This window comes from Capricornis sumatraensis, chromosome 1 (assembly GCF_032405125.1).
Source record: "Capricornis sumatraensis isolate serow.1 chromosome 1, serow.2, whole genome shotgun sequence".
In the NCBI taxonomy this organism is placed as follows: Eukaryota; Metazoa; Chordata; class Mammalia; order Artiodactyla; family Bovidae; genus Capricornis; species Capricornis sumatraensis.
Genome location: NC_091069.1, coordinates 118,943,295 through 118,970,017, shown reverse-complemented (window position 1 = coordinate 118,970,017; position 26,723 = coordinate 118,943,295).

Sequence of the window (26,723 nt, the reverse complement as noted above, 5' to 3'; positions counted from 1 at the left end):
TATAAATTTGGATCACACATTGTGATCAAAAAGTAAAATATATATATATGATCTCTCAAGTATTACATGAAATAGAAAATTCATAAATTCAAGGCAAGTCTGTTTTTATATGCATTGTAAAAGTACATGACTACTTAAATCCTGGATTTATTATGTTTGCTGAAAAGGAGCTAACCTTGTCAGAGAAATTTTTAACGGTTTCTGAAAGATTCTAGAAAGAAATGAAAACTACTAAACAGGCAATTTTATTTGAAAGTTTTGTGCTTGCCTGGGGAAAGGAAAGAAATGGAGGAAAGTGTATGCATATTGAAATGTTTGACTTGCAAGAAAACTTTTGATCTCTTTCTTGCCAAAAAAATCAGGATTCAAGATTGCATTATGTATGAATACCTGGAATATAGGCATTCACTCATTTGACTGCATTTCCATAAATCTGCAGTCACAAATTTCTAAGCAATTCAAGTTTTCCATATCATATTTGTAGGTAATTCTAGCCTGGACATTTTATTCTTTATTTCAGGGAGAAAAATAAGTAGAAATATATAGCTAAAGAGCAAACTGTGTGTGCTATTTTTAAAGAAACTTCCAAGAGTATCCTGAAATCTATTTAAATGTATGCTGCTGCTGCTGCTGCTAAATCACATCAGTCGTGTCCTACCCTGTGCGACCCTGTAGACGGAAGCCCACCAGACTTCTCTGTCCCTGGGATTCTCCAGGCAAGAATACTGGAGTGGGTTCACATTTCCTTCTCCATTTAAATGCATACACTTTTTTTTACACTTTTGAGCAACAGTGAGTGGTCTCCCACCTGGCTGCTGCTGCTGCTAAGTCGCTTCAGTCGTGTCCGACTCAGAATTTATATATACAGATATGCCAGTCTCCAGGATTCCCGAAGATATGCCACTAGGCAGCGCTAGTGGTAAAGAACCTACCTGCCAATGCAGGAGATGTAACATTGCAGCTCCATCCCTGAGTCGGGAAGATCCCCTGGAGTAGGGCATGGCAACCCACTTCAGTATTCTTGTCTGGAGAATCCCATGAAAAGAGGAGCCTGATGGGCAACAGTCCATAAGGTCAAAAAGAGTTGGATACAACTGAAGTGATTTAGCATGCACACACACATGCCTGTCTCTTTTTATTCAAGAAAATATTTAACTTCAAAAAATTAAAACTTTTTATTATTTTTTTTCTCAAGGTAACTAAAAGAAGTATATAGATTTACTTTCTAACCTAATGCTACTTGCTCAATATTTCTCACTGATAGACCATGCATAAGGTGTCAAAATATTTCCTGACGAAGTAGATGATGAAAAGTTTAAAGAACAACAACAAAAAAAAAAAATAGAGCCATAAAGCCAATACTAAATACTCCCTCTCTTATTTTATTGATTAAAAATATATAGGTATATCTTCTTCTGACTAAAATGTTAAAATAAGAAGTAATCTTTTTTGAAATTGCTGAGATGTATTATAACATTATGGGAGATGGAGGAAAACTCTTGAGAGTCTAATACATCTGAAAAACACTGCTAAATGTTTTATATATACATCTAATTTAAGACTTCTGGCAACCATAGGATGAAGGTCTTGTTGAGTCAATTTTATAAACAGGAAGATTATGTTCAGAAAGATTTAGTTGCTATGCCAACATCAGAGAACTTGAAACTTGCAGGTGAAAATGAAGACTCAGAAATATCTCACCATATAGTACCCATTCATTGAAGAGATGGAGAAAGACCACAATTATTTGGTCTTTGTGAAAAAGCATCAAGATGGTATTTTGTTCAACTAGTCTAGTGTTTCTCAACCTCAGAGTTCTTCTTCAATGCAAGCCTCTGTCCTTTGAATGTTAGTATGATTAGCAGTGTCCCTCGTTTCTTTTCACTATATACGCATAGCATATCTTGACCACCCAACACAATAATAACAGACAACATTGTGTCTTGACTTTGTGAAATGATGTGGTGGTGCCAACTAGTTGAGAATCACCAAACAGCAAAATTACATAAAAGTCACAGCATTTCACTCTATCCAAGTTGTTTCTACTAAGTGTATACTTACAGATAGTTGACTAAAAATAACAAAAATCAAACAGAAAAACATTGCAATGGTCAACAACATGATTAAAAAAAAATAGCAAAAAATGTAGTGCATGAATTCACCTGCACGCTTAAAATAAGTCATAATACAGTTTGTTCTGGGAGCATGAACTGAAACGTCATCAAAAGAAGAAATGCAAATAAATTTCAAACATTATTTCTTAAAGAGATCTGTTAGTGCCTCCCTCAACTAAGCTTTCAAATCTCAAAATGTACACTTATTATATAAGAAGCAAATGTAACATTGAGTTGCTTAGAAAAGACAGATTATCTATAAACTCCCAGATGCCAGGCTGCTAATGCTAGAATGAAGTAAATCTTACCAAATTTATCAACTAATTCATTCAAGGTAAATATAAGTGAAATCGTTTTGCATTTCATCTCAAGGGTAAAATAATAAATAATAATCTGCAATACTCAAAGTTTCTCAAGTACTTAAACAGAGAGATTGCCTAATTTTGAACCCCATTTGGTGACCTACTTCCTCAGGAAAGTTCAAGATTCAGATGCCTAATTACTTTTCAGCCATAGTAAGCTACTTTAGACATACCTGACTTAAAAAAAAAAAAAAAATCTCTAGAATGAATCAGTATTAAAAAAAGAGATAGAAACCACTCCATAGTAAGATATAGAACTTTTAAACAGAAGAGTAAGTGGGCATGGGCCCCAACTACTGAACCCACAGGCCACACCTACTAAAGCCTGCACGCCGTCGAGTCCATGCTCCACAACAAAAGAAGCCATACATATGCTGTGATCAAATGCCATGATCTTAGTTTTCTAATCTTGAATTTTAAGACAACATTTTTGCTCTCCTCTTTCACTTTCATTAAGAGACTCTTTAGTTCTTCTTTTTCTGCCATAAGATTGGTGTCATCTGTATATCTGAGGTTATTGATATTTCTCCTGGCAATCTTGATTCCAGCTTGTGCTCTGTCCAGCCTGGCATTTTGCATGATATACTCTGCAAAGAAGATAACCAGTAGGGTGAAAATATACAGCCTTGACATACTCCTTTCCCAATTTAGAACCAGTCTGCTATTCCATGTCCAGCTCTAACTGTTCTTTCTTGACCTGTATACAGATTTATCAGGAGGCAGGTCAGGTGCTCTGGTATTTCCATCTCTTGTAGAACTGTCCACAGTTTGTTGTGATCCACATAGGCAAAGGCTTTGGCATAGTCGATAAAGCAGATCTAGATGTTTTTCTGGAACTCTCTTGCTTTTTCAGTGATCCAGTGGATGTTGGCAATTTGATCTCTGGTTCCTCTGCCTTTTCTAAAATCAGCATGAACATCTGGAAGTTCTTGGTTCATGTACTGTTGAGGCCTGGCTTGAAGAATTTTGAGCATTAATTTGCTAGCGTGTGAGATGAGTGCAATTGTGTGGTAGTTTCAACATTCTTTGATATTGTCTTTTTTGAGATTGGAATGAAAACTGCCATTTTCCAGTCCTGGGGCCACTGCTGAGCTTTCAAAATTTGCTGGCATACTGTGTGCAGCATTTTCACAGCATCATCTTTTAGGATTTGAAATAGCTCAACTGGAATTCTGTCACGTCCACTAGCTTTGTTTGTGGTGATGCTTTCTAAGGCCCACTTGACTTCACATTTGAGGATCTCTGGCTCTAGATGAGTGATCACACCATCGTGATTATCCGGGTTGTGAAGATCTTTTTGTACAGTTCTTCTGTGCATTCTTGTCACCTTTTCTTAATATCTTCTGCTTCTGTTAGGTCCATACCATTGCTGCCCTTTATGAAGCCCATTTTTGCATGAAATGTTCCCTTGGTATCTCTAATTTTCTTGAAGAGATCAGTAGTCTTTCCCATTCTACTGTTTTCCTCTATCTCTTTGCACTGATCACTGAGGAAGGCTCTCTTATCTTACCTTGCTATTCTTTGGAACCCTGCATTCATGTAAGTATATCTTTCCCTTTTTCTTTTGCCTTTCACTTCTCTTCTTATCATAGTTGTTTGTAAGGCTTCCTCAGAAAACCATTTTTTTCTTTTTGCATTTATTTTTCTTAGGGATGGTGTTGATCCCTACCTCCTGAACAATGTCATGAACCTCTATTCATAGATCTTCAGGCACTCTATCTGATCTAATCCCTTGAATCTATTTGTCACTTCTACTGTATAATCATAAGGCATTTAATATAGGTCGTACCCGAATGGTCAAGTGGTTTTCCCTACATTCTTCAATTTAAGTCTAAATTTGGCAATAAGGAATTGATGATCTGAGCCTCAGTCAGTTCCCAGTCTTGCTTTTCCTGACTGTATAGAACTTTTCCACCTTTAGTTGGAAAGAATATAATCAGTGTGATTCTGGTAGTTCTCACGTTGGCTCTCAATTTTGAAAACTGAGAAAAAATAAATGTTTGTGGAAACTGGATCTATTCTTCAGGCCACAGTGAGAACTCCAGATCTAAATGAGGCAGGAGATGAGATAATGTCAATTTCTATAGGGAATTTTCAAATTTTTATTGTTGTATGTATTTATTCATGTATCATTTATCTTCCCCTTCATAGGCCATTTATCTTACACAAACTCTCTTTCATCTAACAGTCGAACTATGCAGTTGAAGAGTCTTGTTACAAACAGAATCTGCACATTTCTTTTTTCTCTCTTGCCTTCTGTCTCCCTATAGAATTGCCATCTCCCCTCCATGGCCACCTGGATAAAAGCCTTCCTATCACTGCTGGGTAATTCAGTCATCCTTGGTAACTTGTACATTTTCCATGAAAGTTTTGTCTCAAACAATGGCCTCTCAGTTCCTTCATCTCATTATCACTAAAGAATTTTTTGGTCATTCCACCTGAGTCAGCAACAGTCATGGTCTTATCTCCTCCTCCTTCAAAATCACTATCTCATGCTTTCTGCTTTCTGACTACAGCCATGAATATGCAAGACCTGCTCTTCTGAGAACCTCTGGTCCTCTAAACCCTGTCATCCCTCACCCCATCAATTCACTCCTTTGCTTATTCTATCATTGATTCAGATCCTATGGCTCATAAATTCAGTAATATGACTGCAAATCACAATGAACTAGTGCTTATCAAATGATCTATGAGAAACGATATTGCAGCTGTTGATGATGAAGAAGGTGATTGTGTTGTCATAATCCATTGTGGAACAACATTTTCGTAAAATAAAAAAAATATATTAAAATTGAAATTTAAAAATATCCAAAGGGCTTCCCTAGTGGCTCAGATGGTAAATAATATGCCTGCAATGCAAGAAATTTTGATTTGCTCCCTGGGTTGGGAAGATCCTTTGGAGAAGGGAATGACCAGTCACTCCAGTATTTTTCCCTGGAGAATTCCATGGACAGGGGATCTTGGCAGGCCCCAGTGATCCATGCAGTTGAAACGAAGACTGAGTAACTAACAAAATAAAGACATAAAAGATACAAACCATTAATGTGCAATTATTAGTTTCCATAGATAAAGTACTGTCAATTTTCAATAGCATGTTATAAATATTTATTCTCATTTTCTGTATTTTTCTTCCCATAATAATAAACCAATTGTGAACAAATGCATTTGTGGACCCAGTGTTTGAATAGCACTGTGATAACCCCTCTCCCCTCTGTACCTTTTCTTTGCACTCATCTGCCAAACTTTAATGTAATCATATAATTATTCTATATATTACAGAAATATATTAATAATTGAGACCTGATCTATGCATTTGTTCTATAACCTTATTTTCATAAGTTCTAAATATTCATATAAATGGCAAACAATATCTTCTGTAACAGAAATTCAGAACTAAAGAGATTGAAGGAAGATAGCAAATATGTTTTGGCTGGAAATTGAGGAAAAACAGTAGAAGCCTCATTTTGGGTTCAGAACAAACCATTTTTCTCTTATGCTTATATAAGAAAACCTGAATTCTAGTGTAATGAAAGCATAACTGGAATTCAGTTAACATGTAACTCTCTATTTTCATTAATAGTAAAAATCTGTGGGAAACAATTATAATGGTATTGTATCATATTATGTATTGCATTTTTAATAAGACTTTATCACCACTAGAAGTACAATTAGAAGTATATAAAAAATATTGCTACTAGTAATAAAATATATTATTACTTTCAACATTAATCTTCATAGATATAGCTGTATATGACTGATGTTGAAGCTGAAACTCCAATACTTTGGCCACCTGATGTGAAGAGCTGACTCATTTGAAAAAACCCTGATGCTGGAAAAGATTGAAGGTGGGAGGAGAAGGGGACAACAGAGGATGAGATGGTTTGAATGGCATCACCAATGAGCTGGACATAGTTTGAGTATGCTCCGGGAGTTGGTGATGGACAGGGAGGGCTGGTGTGCTGCAGTCCATGGGGTCACAGAGAGTCGGACATGACTAAGAGACTGAACTGAACTGATGCCTTATTCATACAAATGGAAACATATCTAACTCTTTGCAACCCCATGGACTATACAGTCCATGGGATTCTGCAGGCTAGAATCCTGGAGTGGGCAGTCTTTCCTTTCTCCAGGGGGTCTTCCTAACCCAGGGGTTGAAACCAGGTCTCCCACATTGGCAGGCAGATTCTCTACCAGCTGAGCCACAAAGGAAGCCCTTTGGGTATTTTTAAATTTCAATTTTAATATTTTTTTTCATTTTATAAAAATGTTCCACAATGGATTATGACAATAGTATCATCTTCATCATCATCAACTACAATATCAATTAGAACCTTTTAAGAAACAATATATTGATGTATATCTCCAACATATATATGGAACACTATATTATGTGTGTATATGTATATAGATATATAAAGAAAGGTGAAACAATAAAAAAGATGAATTAGTTCAACTTTATTTGTAATATATTATTTTTTTTACTAAATGACAGATCACAAGATATTTAAACAAAATGAGAAAATTAGTACCTAATCAATGTTCATCAGAAAATGCAATTCGATTTTACTACTTTTTAATCAACTGTTCATTTTTATTTCTTACACTAATTTTCAAAAACTAATTTAAGTTGAGGATTTATAAACAAAAAGAAAAGTGTCTTACATAGCATGTCAATTTGGGATAACATCTCTTTTATGCTTTCCATGGCTTGTATTTCTCTTGAGAACACAAACACTATTCTGACATACTCCAAAGAATGAGAAAGTATTTTCTTATAGCCTTATAAAATCCTTTTTCTGCTCTCAAAAATGTGAATTTTTGTTTTCTGAGCCAGTCAGTATTGTTGCCACAACACTCCTACTGCTTGTATTTAAAGTAGAGACCTCTGAACAAATGGTCTGTACAGAATGAATTAATGTCTTTGGCAGCCCATTGCCGTGAGCCATGACAAGGCTTTATCTCTGACCTCTCTGTTTGCCCCAGGGAAGGCTGACACTCTGAGTTTATTCTCTCAGGCAGAGATCAAAAATAGAGTCAGCTTCAACCTCTGACATCACAAAGCCAGGCTATCGCAAGAACCAAGGCATGCACTGACTTTCCCGATTCTTGATCTCAAGGAGGATGTTAAGTACTTTAACCCAAGTTGGTCCTTATTAAAGGGGCTCATTTTCTCTACTTTAACGATGGATACAAAACTCATCATGTATTGAATGCTGTACTGATTTTTCATAAAATCTAACATACATCCCATAATTAGCCAGAGAGTTTGAGCCTATTAGACTGAAAGTAGGATCATGTCCTTCTGTTCTGACATTGTCTTAACAGGCTTTGTCAGCACAGACAATGCAGCAATGGCACAACATTCCTTATCATCTGATGATTGCTTTTTACAACATATATTGGAATTATCAATTAACTAGTCTATTATTTTCCGAAATAGCCCATGCTCTTATGATGTCTACATTGTGATTGGTTAAAGATCATGAAACAGGGAGCCTCCACTGAAGAGAGAAGTCTCCCAGAACATCCTGTTACTCAGCCTTGATTATGAAACCAACCTAGATAGAACAATGTAGTTGGCTATAGACAATGCGGTTGGCTATTTAATGATACTGTCTCTATTTTCTATTTCATATTCAGTAAATTTTGAGAGAGATGTTCCACATATATAGCATCTTTGGTAAAAAAAAAAAAAAAAAGAATTTTCCTCTGATGAATTTAGAAATAATATAGATAAATGTTTCTGTCTATAGTCATTATATTTTAAATAATATACATACAAAATATACCAGTCTCTTTATTTTTATTGATGGAGATGACCAGTCCTGTTAGTTGACAAGGACTTCTGCAATTACAACCTTGCATACACATCCCTTCACCTTGCAGAGTAAGTATTCAGTTTGCATGAATCAATTAGGTCCCATATATACACTGCCTTATAAGATACATCCCAAGTTATGAAAAAAAGGACACTCCCAGGGAAGGAGCACAGCCTTATTTTTGGATCCTAAATGTCAAGTTAGTTAGTTTGCTCTGAAAGAGGCTTAAAGGGCTTCTAGCTCATTTATTTGTCCATCTCAGAGTGGCAAAAGCCATATTGAATCTCATGAGGCATCTTCAATTGAGGCAAAATTCAACATAAAGAATCCCTAGGAATGTTATTCCCCTAAGCAGGCTCTAAATTCTCAGTTGGATTGTTGCACCAGATAGCATTTCCAAAAACTGGGTGAAGTTCAGAGAAACACTGGGGAGACTTGGCTCATAAAACTGGTGATCAGAACAGAGTTGGGAAAATAATTCAGAGGGCTCCTGGGGAGAAGCAAGCTACCATTTATTGAACCCCTGCTATGATACCAGTAACTTCACAAATATTATATCCTTCAAGCCTTAGAATCAGACATTTTGATTGGAAATTTCTTCTATATTTACAAAACAATTCACCCAAAAACATATTTTCGTAAGCATTTACTATATGACTCACTGTGAGTTAATCACTTAAATGGAAGGATGAAAAAGATAACTTGCCCTCAAGATGTTAATAGAAAAAAAGGAAGAGATCGAAGAGAGACATCTCGGAAAGCCATGACAGGGATGAAACATAGGCAAGAAATTTCATTTAATCTAGTTTATTTCTCATTAAATATGTGTTCCCCAGACCATAAATTGTCAACAGATCTGTAAAGTGTAGACACGGAGATTAAGCACAAAGAAACGTTTCTAACCATTTTGCCATGATATCAAAAAGCCTAATCACTTTTGAGGTCATTCTGATAATTGTGAGTGTTCATTCTTATTTTATTTCACAAAAGTTTTGTTCCATGATAGACTGAGATTTAAATAAAGAAAGTAACAATTACTTTACCACATTATTTTGGGAAGCATTAACCTAATAAAACTATTGGTATATAACTATGGGTATCAGAAAAAATAGAAAGTATGTGCCCAGCTTAGTTGATTCTTAAAGCATAAAAACCACTGTCCTCTACAAAGAGGCAGGTAATAAAGGGCAAGATTTGTTTAGACTGAGAAATCACCATGTCAAAAGAAGACTGAAACCCAAAGCTTAATTATTTTTCTAAATCTGAAAGTTGGCAAACATTTGCGTCAAGATTCAAACCCAACTTTAACCATAAAGTTTCTGCTTGTTCCACTTGGATACTGAAATTGGTGATTAATGGTTAAACACTGTTATCCAAAGTTTCAGAAGAGAGCCTAGAGTCAGATTTGTCCACTTTGATTCTCCAGGACATAATTTACTAGTCTTGCTATTTCTGTTGGGAGTAAAATAAAGATTGAAACAAAAAGAGATGAGGAAACCAACCCCCCCACCCCCAGACGAAGAAACAAAAGGAGCTTTTACAACTGCTGAACTCTCCTGAGATCTATTGAGCAGTAGAATGGTTTTTGATTCAAGAGGGATATTCTGGGTGGTTGCACTTACCTTCACTTTTCTTGTTGCCCACAATACTTTTTACCATTCAACGTCTGTAAAAAGGATAGACATGTTTCAGCTAATATTTTACATATGCTGTACTGTATTTTACACATGCAGTATTAAAATATTTGTTTCCAAAAGGTCAGTTATTAAGATTGTTTTATATCACATGAAATAATAGGTATTTTAAGAAGTTTCATTACCTTTTGCTTAGAAAAAGAAAAAGTGAAAGTGTAAGTTGCTCAACCATTTTCCACTCTTTACAACCCCACAGACTGTAGTCTGCCAGATTCCTCTGTCTATAGGAATTCCCAGGCAAGAATACTAGAATGGATTGCTATACCCTACTCCACGAGATTTCCTAACGCAGGGATTGAACCAAAGTCTTCTGCATTATAGGCAGATTCTTTACCATCTAAGCAGCTAAGAAGCCCTATATTTTGCTTAACTAGTGCAAATTATTTTCTTGGACTCATTCTTCATTCTAGGCATTTCAGAGAGGCATTCAAGCCTTCTCCTCCCCACCCCCCACCCATGGAGTTGTCTTTGCTCAGCTCCACTCCACAGTCCTGCAATCCTTGCAACTGCAAGGCATGAGACAGAAGAAAGAACACAGAAACAGTGACAGAGACATCAGAAATTTACTGGATGAAGAATTTACAAGTCAGAGGCAGAGGTTCTGGAACAACACCCTAGCACATAAAGCAAATAGCAGACAGGACACAGAAGAAATCTTAGCCACACAGGGGAGGAGGCCATCCATTATGAGGGACATGATGTCAGAGTGGCTCCTTGATTGACAGGGGAGCAGTTGGAAAACATCCCCCCCCCCCCCCATCACTCTTTGAGTTAGCAGCTATTGCAAGAGCTTCTGTTTTCTCTGATGACCCAACATACTGGAGTACTTCTGGTGCCAAGACTAGAACAATCATTAGCCGTGGGAGGAGGGGGGAGGCAGTGATCATGTAAGTAGTTTCGGATTAAACTTTCAGTTTAGGATGAAAAACAATCATCCACATAAGGTAAGGGGAAGCCAGGCCTGGAGCGGGCAAGGAATGTACTGAGAGCAAGAAAAAGCCGTCTTATGTGCTCTGACCATGCATTCATTCATAGATACAATTCTTAAACTTCTAATAACAAAGTTTAACTCAATCACTGATTTCACCTGATCAGTCTTTCTATTAGCAGAGTCGTTATGACAACCGAATTGAGAGGTGTGTATTTAGTCCTGACTCCTGCATGATATTAAGTCATCATGAAACATGTAAAGAGATACATGTAAGTTCAGTCAGTGAATCAAGATAAAGAGATGATTTTATTCATTCTGGTGTAAGAGATTTCTCTTAGAGAATTTGCATGAGACCAACCAGAGAAAAATCTAGATCTAGCATCAGGCACTTAGCATAGGACTAGGTATTGAGTTAAAGAAGCAGAAACCACAATTCTAATTAAGTCAGTAAGAAGTGTATTAGGCTTCCCTGGTAGCTCAGATGGTAAAGAATCCACCTGCAATGCAGAAGACCCCAGTTCTATTCCTGGGTTGGGAAGATCCCCTGGAGAAGGGATAGACTACCCACTCCAGTATTCATGGGCTCCCCCTGGTGGCTCAAATGGTAAAGAATCTACCTGCAATGCGGGAGACCTGGGTTCAATCCCTGGGTTGGGACGATCCCCTGGAGAAAAGCATTGCAACCTGTTCCAGTATTCTTGCCTAGAGAATACCCACGGACAGAAGAGCCTGGTGGGCTACAGTCCATGGGGTTGCAAAGAGTTGGACACAACTGAGAAACTAAGGACAACCCAGCACAGAAAGAAGTATATTGGACTTCCCAGGTGGTGCTAGTGGTAAAGAACCCACCCAACAATGCAGGAGAGTTAAGAGACACAGGTAAGGTCCCCTGGAGGAGGGTATGGCAACCCACTCCAGTATTCTTGCCTGGAGAATCCTATGGACAAAGGAGCCTGGAGAGCTACAGTCCATAATAAGTTCACACAGAGTTGGACACAAATAAAGTGACTTATTATTCATGCAAGAAGTGTGTTAGAGCTCCCAGTGTCCTTGAAAGCCAAAACTCAGGATCAGAGCAGGGACTTGGGTGAACTGGGAGGTATCATGGAACTTGTTCAGGATGGATGGCTTTTGATGCAATGCCACTTAATGTGATGTGCTTGGTGACAGAGCTTGGCTAGTGTTGGAACTTCAGAAGTTGTTAGGTGAATTCTGAAGACTCTGAGAAGGTCAACCATCTTGCCAACAACCACTGTGAATGGGTTTTGTGTAGAGAATCGTCTAGAAGTGTGGTTCTCAAACTTGAGCAGATGTCAGAAAGTATAGCCCTGCTTCTCTTTTGGGTCCAGGACACATAGCTTGTGGATTTCAGTTCCCCAACCAGAGGGTGAACAGGGCCCTTGATAGTGAGAGTTTAGAGTCCTAACCACTGGACCACCAGGTAATTCCCTAGGTCTGCTTCTTAAAAATATAGCTTCTCGGGCTCAACCCAAAAGTTTCTGATCTAGTCTGTAGTGACCTAAGAATGTGTATTTTAAAGAATTCAAGATAACTCTAATGGAGATTTCTGATAAGATCGTATGGTTTAGGGAATTCCCAGGTGGCCTAATGGTTAGGATTCCAGGCTTTCATTGTTGTTGTCTGGGTTCAGTACCTGGTTGAGGAACTGAGATCCTACAAGCTACGTAGGTGATCAGAAAGGAAAAAAAAAAAAAAAAAAAAGCTCTTTGAGGGCCCAAATGAGAAGACAGAATTGACTGTTACCACCCTTTCTCAATTCAGGTTATAAAATAGAGATGCAAAGGCTTTTAAGATATTATTAAAATATTTAAACTTTTTCAGTTCAAGTCACTGTAACAAATTAAGTGTATGACAAACAGCCATAGAAAGGAAATTTGAGTTTTGAGTTTAAAAAGTGCATATCCCATTTATGATTCAAGTGTCATGATTTACATGCTAGTTACATGTCAATTTTACAGGTAGGATAGAAATATTGTACCTGTTGAAAATAACAAATGTGAAGATTGTTAGTGACATTTGCATAAGCTTCTAGCTCTGTACATGGCACATAGAAGAACTCTATTTTTAATGGGTTCATGAAAAATGAAAGAATATTTAGGTGAGAGAGATGCTTTTTGTGAAAGTAAATGAGAGGTTGATGAATTTGGTGTGTTAGCTTCCAAATTAGTGGCAAACATAATAAATAATTATTTCCTATTATTTTTGATTATCAATATTTTTCTTTTTTTGCATTGTTTTTTTACCAGTGTGATTGTTCTGTATTTTATCCTGCTTTCTCTTCATATCCTAAATACCCTAGGTGCCTATCATTAAAGGGGGCTTCCCTGGTAGCTCTCTTGGTAAATAATCTGCTTGCAATGCGAGAAACCTCTCTGTTGGGAAGATCCCCTAGAGAAGGGATAGAATACCCACTCCAGTTTCCTTGGGCTTCCTTGGTAGCTCAGACAGTAAAAAAATCCACCTGTAATGCAGGAGACCTGGGTTTGATCCCTGGGTTGGGAAGATCCCCTGGAGGAGGGCATAGAAACCACTCCAGTATTCTTGCCTGGAGAATCCCCATGGACAGAGGAGCCTGTTGGGCTACAGTCGATGGGATTGCAAAAAGTGGGACATGGCAAGTGACTAAGCACAGCCCAGTGCAGCATATCATTAAATATACAATATAAACACTCACAGAGTGAACAGCCTTTGGATCCAATGTTATTTAACTTTAGAGAAACATTCATTATTTTATATGTCTTAGATTTTGAATATCTTTCCATCTTCTTCAGTACTTCTATAAATTTCTAGACTGTGGACTTTGAGTAGTTCCAGTGAAGTTTCCAGTTCCTGGGGTTGTCTTCCATGTTAACTCTTCATTTGGCCTCAGCTACAGGCATCACTCTCCCATCTTGGATTTATCTAGGATCAAGGCAGAATTGGCATTTTCCTCATCATGTTCCATTTATTTCTCAACACATGCTGTGGCTTATATTAAGTTCATTTTCTTCACAGTTGCTACTGAGGTGCAAAGCCATGCAGTTAGAAGGCATTGCTTTCCACAAGGGAATGAGATGAATAATATAGACAGAGAAACAGGCATAGGAAAGTGACTTTTCGATATGTAATTTTCACTCCATGCAATGGAGACCCTTATTTTTCTTAGAAGTAGAAAAAACACTATGACTTAGTGGTGGATAACACTTCTCTCTTTATAAGTAATTTTGTTAATACATACATGATTTCATAGTCACAGCAACACTCTGACATAGGTGGTCATTTAATGCTCACTTGAGAAATATGGAAAACTTAGGCTCAGAAAGGCTATAATGAATTGCCCAAAGTCACACAGCTAGTGAACTGCCAGGGTGAAATTTCATGATTAACACATGCCTCCTAATATCAGGGTCTCAAAATAAATAAGTAAATAAAGAGAAGGAAACAATCCTTGGGTCTGCATTCACAAACTACCTATTCAAACCTTGGTTCAAGAAAATTTAATTAGTTGAAACTTTAACTGTAAGAAAATGACACTCCATTTTGTCTATCAATTTTTAAAAAAAATAGTTGATTTCCAATATTGTATAAGTTTCAAGTGTACAACCTAGTGATTCAGTGTTTTTATAGATTATACTCCTAAATATAAAATATTGACAGCATAAGTAATATATCCTTGTAACTTGTTTATTTTGCACACAGTAGCTTGTATCTCTTAATTTACTACCTCTGTCTTGCTCCTCCCTCCTTCCTGTTCCCCACTTGTAACAATTAGTTTGTTCTCTGTGTCTGTCAGTCTGTTTCTGCTTTGCTATGTTCATTCATTTTATTTTTTTTATATTCCACATGTAAGTGATAACATACAGTATATGTCTTTCTCTGGCTTATTTCACTAAGAATGATACCACACATTTTAGGTCCATTCATGTTGCTGCAAAGGGAAAAATTTATTCTTTTATATAATTGAGTATATAATCAAATATACAACGAAATATAACAGAAAAAGATGTGGTACCTATAGGTGTAATAGGTACCACATCTAGGTATACAGTATATACATAAACATAGGGTGTCCCTGGTGGCTCAGACAGTAAGGAATCCACCTGAAATGCAGGAGACCAAGTTCAATCCCTGAGTCCCAAAGATTCCCTGCAGAAGAGAATGGCTACCTACTCCAGTATTCTTCTCTGGATAATGCTATGGACAAAGGAACCTGGTGGGCTACAGTCTACATCTCAAAGAGTCAGAAACAACTAAACAACTAAGTGCTCATGCAAGCACACACACACACACACATCAATACCAACCAGATCAATGAAACTATGAGCCATGCTGTGTAGTGCCACCCAAGATGGACAGGTCATGGAGGAGAATTCTGACAAAACGTGTTCCACTGGAGAAGGGAATGGCAAACTACTTCAGTGTTCTCACCTTGAGAACCTGATGAACAGTATGAAAAGGCAAAAAGGTATGAGACTGGGTGATGAACTCTCCAGGATGGTAGGTGCCCAATATGCTATGGGAGAAGAACAGAGAAATAACTCCAGAAAGAATGAAGAGATGAAGCCAAAGCAAAAACAACACCCAGCTGTGGATGTGATGAGTGATAGAAGTAAAGTCCGATGCTATAAAGAGCAATATTTCATAGGATCCTGGAATGTTAGGTCCGTGAATCAAGGCAAATTGGAAATGGTCAAACAGGAGATGATAAGAGTGAAGATCGAGCTTTCAGCAATGAGTGAACTAAAATGGACTGCAATGAGTGAATTTAATCCAGATGACCATTACATCAACTAAGTGTGGGTAAGAAACTATAGAAGAAATGGAGTAGCCATCATAGTCAACAAAAGAGTCCAAAATGCATTACTTGGATGCAATCTCAAAAATGACAGAATGATCTCTGTTCATTTCCAAGGCAAACCATTCAATATCACAATAACCCAAATCTATGCCCTGACCAGTAATGCTGATGAAGCTGCAGTTGAACGGTTTTATGAAGACCGATAAGACTATTTAGAAATAAAACCTAAAAAATTTGTCCTCTTCATTACAGGAGACTGGAATGCAAAAGTAGAAAGTCAAGAAATACCTGTAGTAACAAGCAAATTTGACCTTGGAGTACAAAACGAAGCAGGTCAAAGGCTAACAGAGTTTTGCCAAGAGAATGCACTGGTGAGAAATAACACCCTCTTCCAACAACACATGAGAAGACTTTACACATGGACATCACCATATGGCCAATACTGAAATCAGATTGACTATATTCCTTTTTTATTACATTTTTGGCTGTTTTACAGTCTTTGGCTTGCTTTACAGTCAGCAAAAACAAGACCAGGAGCTGACTACAAACTCATTATTGCCAAATTAAGACTTAAATTGAAGAAAGTAGGGAAAAACACTTGACCATTCAGCTATGACCTAAATCAAATATCTTATGATCATAAAGTGGAAGAGACAAGTAGATTCAAGGGATTAATCTGATAGACAGAGTGCCTGAAGAACTATGGATGGAGGTTTGTGACATTGTACAAGAGGCAGTGATCAAGACTATCTTCAAGAAAAAGAAATGAAAAAAGGTGAAATGGTTGTCTGAGGAGGTTTTATAAATAGCTGAGAAAAGAAGAGAAGCGAAAGGCAAAGCTGAAAAGGAAAGATATACCCATTTGAATGTAGAGTTCCAAAGAACAGCAAGGAGAGATAAGAAAGCCTTCCTCAGTGATCAATGGAAAGAAATAGAGGAAAACAATAGAATGGGGAAGACTGGAGATTTCTTCAATAAAATTAGAGATACCAGGGAACATTTCAATCACAGATGAGCACAATAAAGGACAGAAATGGTATGGACCTAACAGAAGCAGAAGATATTTAGAAGAAGTGGCAAGAATACACAGAAGAACTATACAAAAAGATCATGACTCAGATAACCATGATGGTGTGATCATTTACTTAGACCAGACATCCTGGAATGTGAAGTCAGGTGGCCTTAGGAAACATCACGATGAACAAAGCTAGTGGAGTTGATGGAAGTACAGTTGAGCTATATCAAATCCTAAAATATGATACTGTGATAGTGCTCTACTCAATATACCAGCAAACTGGAAAATTCATTAGTGGCCACAGGACTGGAAAAGGTCAGTTTTCACTACCACACAATTGCATTCATCTCACACGCTAGTAAAATAATGCTCAAAATTCTCCAAGCCATGTTTCAACAGTGCATGATCTGTGAACTTCCAGATGTTCAAGCAGGATTTAGAAAATGCAGAGGAACCAGAGATCAAATTGCCAACATTCGTTGGATCATTGAAAAAGCAAAAGAGTTCCAAAAAATATCTGCTTTATTGACTATGCCAAAGCCTTTGACTGTGTGGATCACAACACACTGGAAAATTCTTCAAGAGGGAATACCAGATCACCTGACCTGCCTTCTGAGAAATCTGTATGCAGATCAAGAAGCAACAGTTAGAACTGGGCATGGAACAACAAACTGGCTCCTAATTAGAAAGGAGTATGTCAAGGCTGTATATTGTCACCCTACTTATTTAACTTATATGCAGAGTACATCATGAGAAATGCTGAAGTGGATGAAGTGCAAGTTGGAATCAAGGATTCTGGGAGAAATATGAATAACCTCAGATATGCAGATGGCACCACTTTTATGACAGAAAGTGAAGAAGAACTAAAGAACCTCTTGATGAAAATGAAAGAGAAGAGTGAAAAAGCTGGCTTGAAACTCAACGTTCAGAAAAGTAAGCTCCTGGCATCCCATTCCATCACTTCATGGCAAATAGATGGGAAAACAGTGACAGACTTTGTTTTTGTGGGCTCCAAAATCACTGTGGATGGTGATTACAGTCAGGAAATTAAAAGACACTTGCTCTTTGGATGTAAAGTTATGACCAACCTAGACAGTATGTTAGAAAGCAGAGACATTACTTTACCAACAAAGGTCCATCTAGTCAAAGCTATGGTTTTTCCACGAGTCATGTATGGATGTGAGAGTTGGACTATAAAGAAAGCTGAGCACTGAAGAATTGATGCTTTTGAACTGTGGTGTTGGAGAATACTCTTGAGAGTTCCTTGGCCTGCAAGGAAATCGAACTAGTCCATCCTAAAGGAAATCAGTCCTGAATATTCATTGGAAGGACAGACGCTGAAGCTGAAACTCCATTACTTTGGCCACTTGCTGTGATGAAGTGACTCATTGGAAAAGACCTTGATGCTGGGAAAGATTGCAGACAGGAGAAGAAGGGGATGACAAAGGATGGGGTGGTTAGATGGCATCATGGACACGATGGACATGAGTTTGAGTAGGCCCTAGGAGTTGGTGATGGACAGGGAAGCCTGCTGTGCTACAGTCCATGGGGTTGCAGAAATTCCAACACGACTGAGCAACTGAACTAAACTGTACATACCACATATTTTTTATCTAGATGCAAGTCCATTAGATGCACCTATTGATAGACTTATGTTGTGTCTCTATCTTGACTATTGTAATTTATGTTAATATGAGTATTGAGTAGTATCTTTTTGAATATGCCTTTTTTGTTTTCTTTGACTGGTCTTTTATTCTTGGATTCATAGTTACTTCAAGTAACAGCTGTAGGTAATCTCTGGTTTTGAAATCAATCATTATACTATCATGATATAAAAACTCTAATCTTTAACAAAATGTGGATATTTAGCTTTCAAAGATATCATTGAACTAAGTTAACGGTGACATTCCAAAACAATGGGGACTAAATATGTGCTACAATTTAGTAGTTACGTTAGTTTCTAGTGGTCTACTCTGCTCTTGGGGAAGATTTTTCCTTCACCATGTGTTTTGAGATCACTTCTGACAGGGGCTATAGTGCAGCATGACTAGGTTTATGACTAGCTGTGAACCAGGCCCTCATTTTTTTGTCCATCAGTGGGTCATAGGAACCTTCCAGGAAGCTATACATATGAAGAGATGGTGAGTCACCAGTGCAAATACATGGGTGCCATTGTAGTCTAGGTCACTGTGTACATAAATTGTACTTTTTGGATTTTCTCAGGCCCAGTCATGAATCAATAGTACAATGGATTGCTATTGTACTCTACTCCTCAAAAAAAAAAAAAAAAAAAAAAAAGAAAGGAAGGAAGAAAGAAATATGACTCAGTGGGAGACTCAAGTCTCATAGTTATTTGGTGTGCCATGTCCAAGCATTCAGTTTTCACTGAGACCCACTTACACACCAGGAGTCATTTTTCAAATGTCAAGTAGTTCACACTATAAAATACGTAACACTGCTCCAGAATCCAAAAGGTCTCTGGATTTCTTATTAGAACTTGTCAGAGACTCCACACAGCAAGCATCTTTACCCACCAGGTCTTATGGCCTACTCAAGTCAGGAACTTGTATCACATTCTACACTCAAAACTAGTTGCTATCTAAACATGATAAAAGAATAAAAATAATATTACCAAATGCAGGGTAGTGCATACTGTCTTAAAAACCCAAATGTCATGCCACTTAATTAATGGTAGAGCATAAATGAAGAACAATATATTCTGTCTCTTAGGGAATGACATGCTCTGAAACAATATAATCCTCTAAACATCACTTTGAAACTTCACAGAATTCTGTCTCCTATGTTCTGGCATATCTGTTGCATCTTATTAGGTATTTAAATTACATGTCAATTAATACTTACCATGCCTATTTAGCAAGATGTCATCAACAGAGTTGATCACTGTGATGTTTTACAGAATCTCAAAATGTTAGAAATCCCTTTAGACTATATTTTTACAAAAAGCAGCAAGCTTAACACAGCCCTGGAGCAAGACAGAAAAATAAACTATGGTATTCCCATGCAAATTCAAACTGCTTTTGATTTCCCTTACTAATGTTGATATGTAAGAATTCACTAGACCAATTACTAAATGCCAGAGGTTATATTGATTTGTTCCAGTAAAAAATCCCTCATTCAGCACAATATCTGTGCTTTGAGCTTCTACTTGATTAAGAAAAGGGTAAATCTTCACATTGACTTCCCTGGTGGCTCAGTAGTAAGAAATCCTAATGCAATTCAGGAGACATGAGTTTACTCCCTGGGTTGGGAAGATCCCCAGGAGAAAAGAATGGCTCCTGTATTCTTTACTGGAGAATTCCATGGACAGAGGAGCCTAGCAGGCTGCAGTCAATGGGTTCGCAAGAGTCAGACATGACTGAGCATACCAATCCTGCTTATAATATACACAGAAAACCCTATGTTATTTACGGTTCACCAGGGTATTCTCACAAAAGCAAAGGCTTTCTAAAGTATTTGCCTTTGGAACACTTTCATTGAAAAAAAAAAAAAAATCAGCTATAAGTCTAATGTATAAAGCAATAAGGTGGAGCTACTCAGTTCAAATTGGAGAGGGCTAGCTTTAACCTGGACGATACTTGGTGGAAACCTAACACTCTGAAAAATACAATTAGAAAGCACTGCTTTGCAAGGGCAAAGACTTCTAATACAAGAAGTTCAAGATCATCCAGTATAGCCAAGTTCCTAGGATAAGAATCTCTTTCATAGCATGCCTTGCAAGTAGTTATCTGACCTCTGTATAAACAATTCTAGGAAAATAATGTTCCTACAGAGTTGGATTCCACTCCTGGAAAACCTGTAGTGCTACCTTCATTCTAACAAGCTAGCTATTAGACCAGCACAATGTTCAACATTAACCAATGTTCTAGAAATGTTGCTATGATATATGGTTCACCTTGTTATCTTTTGAAGTGATAGAGACAGAAGTATCATGGATGCAACTTACAATTTTAGAAAATTCTATGGAACAAATTGTGCCCTCTCCAAAAAAACATTTAAATTGATTCCTAGCTGTCAGTACCTGTTAATATGGCCTTATTTAGAAATAGGGGGGTGTATACAAAATCATGAACTCCTTATTGCCAAACTCAGACTTAAATTGAAGAAAGTAGAGAAAACCACTAAACCACTCAGGTATGACCTAAATCAAATCTCTTATGATTATACAGTGGAAGTGAGAAATAGATTTAAGGGACTATATCTGATAGATAGAGTGCCTGATGAACTAAGGACAGAGGTTCATGACATTGTATAGGAGATAAGGATCAAGACCATCCCTATGGAAAATAAATGCAAAAAAGCAAAATGGTTCACTGGGGAGACTTTACAAATATCTGTGAAAAGAAGAGAAGTGAAAAGCAAAGGAGAAAAGGAAAGATATAAGCATCTGAAAGCAGAGTTCCAAAGAATAGAAAGAGATAAGAAAGCCATCCTCAGTAATCAATGCAAAGAAATAGAGGAAAACAACAGAATGGGAAAGGCTAGAGATCTCTTCAAGAAAATTAAAGACACAAAGGGAACATTTCATGGAAATGTGGGCTCGATAAAGGACAGAAATTGTATGGACCTAACAGAAGCCGAAGATGTTTAGAAGAGATGGCAACAATACACAGAAGAACTGCACAAAAAAGATCTTCATGACCCATATAATCACGATGGTGTGATCACTCACCTAGAGCCAGACATCCTGCAATGTGAAGTCAAGTGGGCCTTATAAAGCACCACTCCAAACAAAGCTAGTGGAGGTGATGGAATTCCAGTTGAGCTATTTCAAATCTTGAAAGATGATGCTGTAAAAGTGCTGCACTCAATATGCCAGCAAATTTAGAAAACTCAGCAGTGGCCACAGGACTGGAAAAGGGCAGTTTTCATTCCAATTCCAAAGAAAGGCAATCCCACAGAATGCTCAAACTACCACACAATTGCACTCATCTCACATGCTAGTAATGGAGAAAGCAATGGTACCCCACTCCAGTATCTTTGCCTAGAAAATCCCATGGACAGAGGAGCCTGGTAGGCTGCAGTCCATGGGGTCGCTAAGAGTCAGGCACCACTGAGCGACTTTCTTTTCACTTTTCACTTTCATGCATTGGAGAAGGAAATGGCATCCCAATCCAGTATTCTTGCCTGGAGAATCCCAGGGACAGAGGAGCCTAGTGGACTGCTGTCTATGGGGTCACACAGAGTCAGACACAACTGAAGCGACTTAGCAGCACATGCTAGTAAAGTAATGCTCAAAATTCTCCAAGCCAGGCTTCAGCAATATGTGAACCGTGAATTTCCAGATGTTTAAGCTGGTTTTAGAAAATGCAGAGGACCCAGAGATCAAATTGCCAACACCCACTGGATCAAGGAAAATGCAAGAGAGTTCCAGAAAAATATCTACTTCTGGTTTATTGACTATGCCAAAGCATTTGACTGTGTGGATCACAATAAACTGTGGAAAATTCTGAAAGAGATGGGAACACCAGGCCACTTGACCTGTCTCTTGAGAAACCTGTATGCAGGTCAGGAAGCAACAGTTAGAACTAGACATCGAACAACAGACTGGTTCCAAATAGGAAAAGGAGTGTGTCAAGACTGTATATTGTCATTCTGCTTATTTAACTTACATGCAGAATACATCATGAGAAATGCTGGGCTGAAAGAAACACAAGCTTGAATCAAGGTTGCCAGGAGAAATATGAATAACCTCAGATATGCAGATGACACCACCCTTATGGCAAAAAGTGAAGAGGAACTAAAAAGCCTCTTGATGAAAGTGAAAGACGAGAGTGAAAAAGTTGGCTTAAAACACAACATTCAGAAAACAAAGATCATGGCATCTGGTCCCATAATTTCATGGGAAATAGATGGGGAAACAGTGGAAACAGTGTCAGACTTTACTTTTTGGGGCTCCAAAATCACTGCAGATGGTGATTGCAGCCATGAAATTAAAAGACACTTACTCCTTAGAAGGAAAGTTATGATCAACCTAGAAAGCATATTCAAAAGCAGAGACATTACTTTGCCAACAAAGGTCCATCTACTCAAGGCTATGGTTTTTACTGTAGTCATGTATGGATGTGAAAGTTGGACTGTGAAGAAAGCTGACACCAAAGAATTGATGCTTTTGAACTGTGGTGTTGGAAAAGAGTCTTGAGAGTCCCTTGGACTGCACGGAGATCCAACCATTCCATTCTAAAGGACATCAGTCTTGCATGGTCTTTGGAATGACTGATGCTAAAGCTGAAACTCCAATACTTTGGCCACCTCATGTGAAGAGCTGATTCATTGGAAAAGTCTCTGATGCTGGGAGGGATTGGGAGCAGGAGGAGAAGGGGATGACAGAGAATGAGATGGCTGGATGGCTTCACAGACTGGCTGGACATGAGTTTGGGTAAACTCCTGGAGTTGGTGATGGACAGGGAGGCCTGGTGTGCTGCAATTCATGGGGTCACAAAGAGTTGGACATGACTGAACGACTGAAATGAACTGAACTGATACAAAATCAAATTAAAGTGAACTTATACTGGAGTCTGAGTGAACTCCGGGAGTTGGTGATGGATAGGGAGGCCTGGCGTGCTGCGATTCATGGGGCAGCAAAGAGTCGGACACAACTGAGCGACTGAACTGAACTGAACTGAATACTGGAGTCAAGTGGGGCCCCTCATCCAATATACTGATGTCTTTATATGAACTCAGCTATGTGAAAACAAAGAGATAAAGGGAGACTACCACATGAAGATGGAAGCAAAGATTAAAGTAATACAACTAAAAGACACAAAATTCCGAGGATTTCAGAAGACTGGATGGAGGCATGAGATTCTCCTTCAGAGCCTTCGTAAGCATTCATACACCCTGGGACTTTTAGCCTCTAAAGTGAAAGTGAAGTCACTCAGTCATGTTTGACTCTTTGTGACCCCATGGACTGTAGCCTACCAGACTGCATCCATGGGATTTTCCAGGCAAAAGTACTGGAGTGGGTTGCCATTTCCTTCTCCAGAGTATCCTCTGAACCCAGAAATCAAGGCTGGGTGCCCCACATTGTGGACAGATGCTTTACCATCTGAGCCACCAGGGAAGTCCTTTTAGCCTCTAAAACTGTGACATAATAAATATTGTTTCAAGTTAATCAGGTTGTGATATATTTTATAGTCACCCTGGCAAATTAATACAGAAAATTAAAGCTTTTTTTTGTTTGTTTGTTTGCAAGCTCAGTCATGTCAGACTCTTTGAGCCACATGGACTGTACCTGCCAGGCTCCTCTCTCCTTGGAATGGTCTGAGCAAGAATACTGGATTGGGTTGCCATTTCCTCCTCCAGGGGATCTTCCTGACTGGAGGACCAAACTGAGTCTCTTCTAGCTCCTGCATGGGTAGAACAATTCTTTACCACTTGAACCACCTGGAAAGCCTTAATAGTTCAGAAAATTGAGATAGACTTGGACTCAAAAAGATTTGGACTTAAATATTAATCACATTGTCTTTCCTGGTGGCTCGGTGGTAAATAATCTGTTTGCCAATGCGGGAAATGCATGTTAAATCCCTGGATCCCGAATATCCCCTGCAGAAGAAAGGAAATGAGAGGAGAGAGGAGAGAGAGGAGAGAGGAGCCTAGCAGGCCTCAGTCCTTGGGGGTTGCAAAGTGGCAGACATGACTTAATGACTAAGACAACAGCAACACTAGTTATATTACTCACTAGCTCCATGATAATGGACAAATATATTAATTCTCTAAATCTCAAATTATGCATATGTGAAATTAGAATTATAATAATGGTGCATGCATTTTAGAACTTTTGTGAGATTAGAGTCAAAACATATAATATGGTTAACATGTAATTACTAAGCAAATAATAGGTATTTATTAATACTATGAAAGAGTATAGAGTTTGAGTGCTCCCTAGAGCCTGCAGCATCTGGCTCCGGAGAAGGTCGACGTGCAGATTTCCAGGATCCTGAGCCGTCTTCTGGCACAGCATAAGCCCAGCTCTGCCAGCACAGCTCAAGTCCAGTCCAAATTTTTTCTGGAAAAAAAAAAAAAAAAAAGAGCATATAAATACTATAAAATCTTTGTATGATATGCAAAAAAATGGAGATAGTTAATCTCACATTAATTTACTTTGTTGTTCAATCTCTAAATCATGTCTGACTCTTTGACCCCATGGACTGTAGCCCACCAGGCTCCTCTATCCAAAGGGATTTCCAGCAAGAATGCTGGAGTGGGTTGCAATTTCCTTCTCCAAGGAATCTTCTCATAATAGAGATTAACTTACTTACTCCATAAATATTTATATATCAAGAACTAAATAGTAAGAACTATATATAGCAGGAACTATGTTAGGAGTTTGGGGCACAATACAGAATGACAAATATATAACTGTCATTAACGGAGATTAGAGATACCAACGGAACATTTCATGCACAGATGGGCTCAATAAAGTACAGAAACAGTAGGGACCTAACAGAAGCAGAAGATATTAAGAAGAGGTGGCAAGAATAAACAGAACTATACAAAAAAGATCTTCATGACCCAGACAATCATGATGGTGTGGTCTCTCAGACAGAGCCAGACATCCTGGAATGTGAAGTCAAGTGGGCCTTAGGAAGCATCATTATGAACAAAGCTAGTGGAGGTGATGGAATTCCAGTTGAGCTCCTTTAAATCCTAAAAGATGATTCTATGAATGTGCTGCACTCAATGTGTTAGCAAATTTGGAAAACTCAGCAGTGGCCACAGGACTGGAAAAAGTCAGTTTTCATTCCAATCCCAAAGAAAGGCAATGCCAAAGAATGCTCAAACTACCACACAATTGCACTCATCTCACACACTAGGAAAGTAATGCTAAAAATTCTCCAAACCAGGCTTCAGCAATATGTGAGCCGTGAACTTCCCAATGTTCAAGCTGGTGTTAGAAAAGGCAGAGGAACCAGAGATCAAATTGCCAACATCTGCTGAATCATCAAAAAAGCAAGAGAATTCCAGAAAAACATCTATTTCTGCTTTATTGACTATGCCAAAGCCTTTGACTGTGTGGGTCACAATAAACTATGGAAAATTCTGAAAGAGATGGGAATACCAGACCTCCTGACCTGCCGCTTGAGAAGTCTGTATGCAGGTCAGGAAGCAACAGTTAGAACTGGACATAGAACAACAGACTGGTTCCAAATAGGAAGAGGAGTACATTAAGGGTGTATATTGTCACCCTGCTTATTTAACTTATAGAACTGGACATAGAACAACAGACTGGTTCCAAATAGGAAGAGGAGTACATTAAGGGTGTATATTGTCACCCTGCTTATTTAACTTATATACAGAGTACATCATGAGAAACGCTGGCCTGGATGAACACAGCTGGATTCAAAATTGCTGGGAGAAATGTGAATAACCTCAGATATGCAGATGACACCACCTTATGGCAGAAAGTGAAGAAGAACTAAAGAGCTTCTTGACGAAAGTGAACGAGGAGAGTGAAAAAGTTGGCTTAAAGCTCAACATCCAGAAAACGAAGATCATGGCATCTGGACCCATCACTTCATGGGAAATAGATGGGGAAACAGTAAAAATAGTGACAGACTTTATTTTGGGGGGCTCCAAAATCACTGCATATGGTGACTGCAGCCGTGAATTTAAAAGGTGCTTGCTCCTTGGAAGGAAAGTTATGACCAATCTAGACAGCAGATTCATGTTGATGTATGGAAAAACCAATGCAATATTGTAAATTAATTAACCTCCAATTAAAATAAATAAATTTATTTTAAAATAAAATAAAATAAAACAACATTAAAAAATTTAAAAAAAAAAAAGCAGAGATATTACTTTGTCAACAAAGGTCTGTCTAGTCAAGGCTACAGTTTTTCCAGTAGTCATGTATAGATGTGAAAGTTGGACCATAAAGAAAGAACACCGAAGAACTGCTGCTTTTGAACTGTGATGTTGAGAAGCCTTTTGAGAGTCCCTTGGACTGAAAGGAGATCCAATCAGTCCATC